Genomic DNA, 6,000 nt, shown 5'->3' with positions numbered 1-6,000 from the left:
GCAGAAGGAGTCTGGAAGGGCATCAAGGAATTTTTGTGTTGTCTGAGAATTTATAGCACGACTTTTGATGCTCCTTGGTTGGGGTCTGAGCAGATTATTTGTTGCGATTGCAAACGTAATAAAATGGTGGTCCGATAGTCCAGGAGTATGTGGGAAAACATTAAGATCTACAACATTTATTCCATGGGACAAAACTAGGTCCAGAGTATGACTGTGGCAGTGAGTAGGTCCAGAGACATGTTGGACAAAACCCACTGAGTCGATGATGGCTCCGAAAGACTTTTGGAGTGGGTCTGTGGACTTCTCCATATGAATATTAAAATCACCAAAAATTAGAATATGATCTGCTATGACTACAAGGTCTGATAGGAATTCAGGGAACTCAGAGAGGAACGCTGTATATGGCCCAGGAGGCCTGTAAACAGTAGCTATAAAAAGTGATTGAGTAGGCTGCATAGATTTCATGACTAGAAGCTCAAAAGACGAAAACGTCATTTTTTTTTTGTAAATTGAAATTTGCTATCATAAATGTTAGCAACACCTCCGCCTTTGCGGGATGCACGGGGGATATGGTCACTAGTGTAACCAGGAGTTGAGGCCTCATTTAACACAGTAAATTCATCAGGCTTAAGCCATGTTTCAGTCAGGCCAATCACATCAAGATTATGATCAGTGATTAGTTCATTGACTATGACTGCCTTTGAAGTGAGGGATCTAACATTAAGTAACCCTATTTTGAGATGTGAGGTATCATGATCTCTTTCAATAATGGCAGGAATGGAGGAGGTCTTTATCCTAATGAGATTGCTAAGGCGAACACTGCCATGTTTAGTTTTGCCCAACCTAGGTCGAGTCACAGACACAGTCTCAATGGGTATGGGTATGGCTGAGCTGACTACACTGACTGTGCTATTGGCAGACTCCACTAAGCTGGCAGGTTGGTTAACAGCCTGCTGCCTGGCCTGCACCCTATTTCATTGTGGGGCTAAAGGAGTTTAGCTTTAACACCAGCTGTCATAGCAGCTCACAGATCACTGCACCTGTACATATCCCATCTGTAAACAGCCCATCTATCTACCTACCTCATCCCCATACTGTATTTATTTAGTTATCTTGCTCCTTTGCACCCCAGTATCTCTACTTGCACATTCATCTTCTGCACATCTACCATTCCAGTGATTAATTGCTATATTGTAATTACTTCGCCACCATGGCCTATTTTATTGCCTTAACTCCCTTACCTTTCCTTCATTTGCACTCACTGTATATAGACTTTTTGGTTTCTTTTGTTCTACTGTATTATTGACTGTATGTTTTGTTTATTCCATGTGTAACTCTGTGTTGTTGTATGTGTCGAATTGCTATACTTTATCTTGGCCAGGTCGCAGTTGCAAATGAGAACTTGTTCTCAACTAGCCTACCTGGTTAAATATAGGTGAAATATATATATTTTTTTAAATGGTCAAGTCAGTGTCCCACCCACATTCCATATTGCAGGGATCATGAACTAGATTCAGCCATGGTACGATTTCTTCTTTAGCGGATGGTTGGGGGACCGGAGCAAAATTACAAATAATTTGGAAATTGCAAATTGGCCGCAAGAAGCCCACACAGATATAATACTTGACTAAAACATCATATTTTCTAATTATTACATTTGTATACGATCACATGTCTCTCTATAGGGAATACTTGGGAACAGATTTCCAAAATTAAAATCTTTGTCCAGTCTTTTATGAGTAGCTGTTTTTTTCCATGTGTCCAGTGTGGACACCTTTGGCCCTGTGGATCCTGGCCATGGAGAGCTCCATAAGTACAATTTCCTTAAATGTGAGCAGCCATTGTTGCAATGGTGTAAGTGATGAGGTGGAATCCACCTTTGTACAATCGTTTTCTTAGCAGCTGTTGTTCCTACCAACCACACTCTCTGTTGCCTTTCTGACAAGTGCCAATCAGAGTCATCACAAAGCAACATCCCTATTGGATCTAATGGCAGTGTTTTATCTATAGGTACAGAGGTGACATCGTTGACTTTACCCCAGAACTCAACCACCCCCGGGCATTTCCACAACACATGCTGAAAAGTACCAAGGTCCCTTGTGGTGCAGAACTCACATAATGGTGATGGACTAATACCATGTGATGTCTTTTTTGAGGTGTTAGATAGGTTCTATGGCAAACATTTTTTAAAATTAATTGGTGATTGGGGTTTGTAGATGATCCAAATATATTTTTCCATACTGTCTCCCAATTTATTTGTCTGTCAGCAAGAGTAAAATTATTTCCCCATACAGTGGATAGAGTTAAGGGTTTTTGTGCTGTTAGAATTCATTGACTATAGAAATTAGACACTCCTTTTGAGGGGCGTGGCCGTTAGAAGTTTAACCAATGGGTGTACTGCTAGTTCTGCTCCCCAGGGGACCCCATAGGCTCACGTGGATAGGCGGAGTTGAAGGTAAAGATAAAATGATGAACCTGGACATTAAAACACTGGCGGAATTCCTGGAAACTGATGAGTTCATTCAAATGGAATATGTCTTTGAAAGTATAAATACCCTTCTTAGACAAAGAATCTGATATAAATGGTTTCTTACACGCAAACAATTCTTTATTACGCCATATTGGAGATTATGAATGCCATTTAAGATTAGATCTTATATGCTTCTCTGTAGCTTTCCACACATTTACTGAGTATGCTATAATGGGTCCAAACAATAATGCACATTTTTTAGGAGTCAGTCCAGAAAATAATCAATCTTGTAATCTAAATGGTGAAAGTATTGAATCTTCTATAGCATGCCAAGGAACAGAAAGAAGCCTTTGGGTTTAACCAGGTCTTCAGGAAATGAATTTGGAACTGCAAATCAACCTGATGCTTCTGTTCTCTGTAGTGTTGCCAATTTCATCTGTGGTTTCTCCCCCAAATTAACTTCGTTATGACAGAGTCAAGTTTAGACCAATAGTTTATAGGAAGAGGCAGTGGTAACATGGAACTCATAAAATTGATACGAGGACATACATTTTAATAATTTAACTTCTAGCATGCAAAGAAGTGGCCATAGCGGACCATCTTTTTATGTATTTTTGGATCTTTTGAAAAGTTTCGAAGTAGTTCTTCCTGAAAGTAGTGTGAAAAGAGGGGGATACAGTGGGGGGAAAAAGTATTTAGTCAGCCACCAATTGTGCAAGTTCTCCCACTTAAAAAAAATGAGAGAGGCCTGTAATGTTCATCATAGGTACACTTCAACTATGACAGACAAAATGAGAAAAAAAAATCCAGAAAATCACATTGTAGGATTTTTTATGAATTTATTTGCAAATTATGGTGGAAAATAAGTATTTGGTCACCTACAAACAAGCAAGATTTCTGGCTCTCACAGACCTGTAACTTCTTCTTTAAGAGGCTCCTCTGTCCTCCACTCGTTACCTGTATTAATGGCACCTGTTTGAACTTGTTATCAGTATAAAAGACACCTGTCCACAACCTCAAACAGTCATACTCCAAACTCCACTATGGCCAAGACCAAAGAGCTGTCAAAGGACACCAGAAACAAAATTGTAGACCTGCACCAGGCCGGGAAAACTGAATCTGCAATAGGTAAGCAGCTTGGTTTGAAGAAAATCAACTGTGGGAGCAATTATTAGGAAATGGAAAACATACAAGACCACTGATAATCTCCCTCGATCTGGGGCTCCACGCAAGATCTCACCCCGTGGGGTCAAAATGATCACAAGAACGGTGAGCAAAAATCCCAGAACCACACGGGGGGGACCTAGTGAATGACCTGGAGAGAGCTGGGATCAAAGTAACAAAGCCTACCATCAGTAACACACTACGCCGCCAGGGACTCAAATCCTGCAGTGCCAGACATGTAAATGGCAAATAAATGGCTTAAGCCAGTACATGTCCAGGCTCGTCTGAAGTTTGCTAGAGAGCATTTGGATGATCCAGAAGAAGATTGGGAGAATGGCATATGGTCAGATGAAACCAAAATAGTACTTTTTGGTAAAAACTCAACGCCTCATTTTTTGTTTATAAAAAATGCCTTCACATTTTCACAGTACATTTATATTTTTCAACGGGGCTATACATTTGGTTGAGGTTTTTTTCTCACCTGAGTAGCCTCGTTTCACTGCCAAAAATAAAATTAAACCATCTAGTGTTCAGCGAAATAACAACACAATGTCAAACACAGGTAGCCTAGTCAAATAATTAACATCCAACCACATTAACCATTACATTACCATTACCATTACTCGCAGGAAACCTTCACTCTTGCGCCGAAATTTAGAAATGCAACATGAACATTTTGAAAAATAAGCCACAGGAGTTTTTTTTAGCAAGAATAATGACTACTTTCGAGTAGTAAGACATGTATAAAAGCAACAGATACCATTAATAAGAAGGGGCTAGAAGTGTCTTATAGGGTGAGCTACCGAGTGACTAGGAACGGGAAGCCCCATACTATTGTGGAGGACTTAATTCTTCCTGCTGCCGCAGATATGGCTGGGACAATGCTGGGGGAAAAGGCCCCAAAAAATATACAGACAATGACTTAATCAAACAACACTGTTTCAAGACGCATCAGTAACATGGCAGGAGATGTTTTGAAACAATTACTGCTTTGCCAGGGAATTCTATGCGTTACAGCTGGATGAGTCAACAGACATGGCGGGCCTGGCACAGCTCCTGGTATATGTCCATTACGTTTATGGGGGGTGTCGTGGTAATTTCCTGTATTACTAAATGATGAGAGAGCAAACCACACACAAGTCAGAGTTATATTTTAAAGTCCATCTTTAATTATATGAGCTTCACCATAGCCCTTTGACGCTAAGATCAATTCAGTGTCTATAAATGAATTCTCTGAGAGTGCTTACAAAACAATTCTTAGTATCTTTTATATCCAAGATACACCTCTCTCAACTCACATGACGAACCACAGATCTTAGGAACTTCACAAGGGGCCTTTTACTTGAAAGAGGAGTATCCCATAGCCAGATAGCATTAGTTATAAATTATCGTTCAGTTTGGTCTCTTTAGACGAGATTCTAATCTTGTTCTTGGTACCACTTAGGACCAAAACATTACCTCATCAAATGGCATATATCAATTGTCAATTCTAGATACCCCCATCTCAAATGCACCCCCTCTTCTCCTCACTCCTGGAGAAGCTCACTAAGGGGAGTGAACTTCTAGGTCATATACTATCTCAAGATTCATCAACACATCAGAGGGATAATACAATGATTCCAGACACTGCCATACTCCTCCCCCCAATGGGAAAAGAAGGGAGTGACTAGCGTACAGACATAGTGGAGCCCTTCTCCCTTTCTGATATTCTGCATATTATGAAAGTAAATAAAACATCTTATTTATCTATGTTACCTAACTAATTCTGATTCATCTACGACAGGAGTCAATTAAGGAAGACATCCTCTTCTGCAAACCACTGGAAACCAGGACAACATGAGAGGATATTTTTAAAGTACTGGACAGTTTGCGCTGTTCTGTGAAAGGAGTAGTACACAGCGTTGTACAAGGTCTTCAATTTCTTGGCAATTTCTCGCATGGAATAGCCTTCATTTCTCAGAACAAGAATAGACTGATGAGTTTCAGAGGAAAGTTATTTGTTTCTGACCATTTTGTTCCTGTAATCGAACCCACAAATGCTGATGCTCCAGACACTCAACTTGTAACGGCGGTCCTCCTCCTCTACATCTTCGGAAGAGGAGGAGTATTGAGGGAACCAAGGCGCAGCGAAGTTTGAACACATATTTATTTAACAAAAACAATAAACGATCGTGAAGCTAAATAAACGATGTGCACACACAGGCTACAAACGTTTAACATAGACACGAACTTGTATAAACTAACAAAATAACAAAACGGTGTAGACAGACCTATATGACGAACTTACATAAAACAACAAGAACGCACGAATAGGACAATTAGACTACACAAACCGAAACAGTCCCGTATGGTGCAAACAATTACAC

This window comes from Salvelinus fontinalis, chromosome 41 (genome assembly GCF_029448725.1).
Source record: "Salvelinus fontinalis isolate EN_2023a chromosome 41, ASM2944872v1, whole genome shotgun sequence".
NCBI classification, from domain to species: domain Eukaryota; kingdom Metazoa; phylum Chordata; class Actinopteri; order Salmoniformes; family Salmonidae; genus Salvelinus; species Salvelinus fontinalis.
This window is presented reverse-complemented; position numbering follows the sequence as displayed.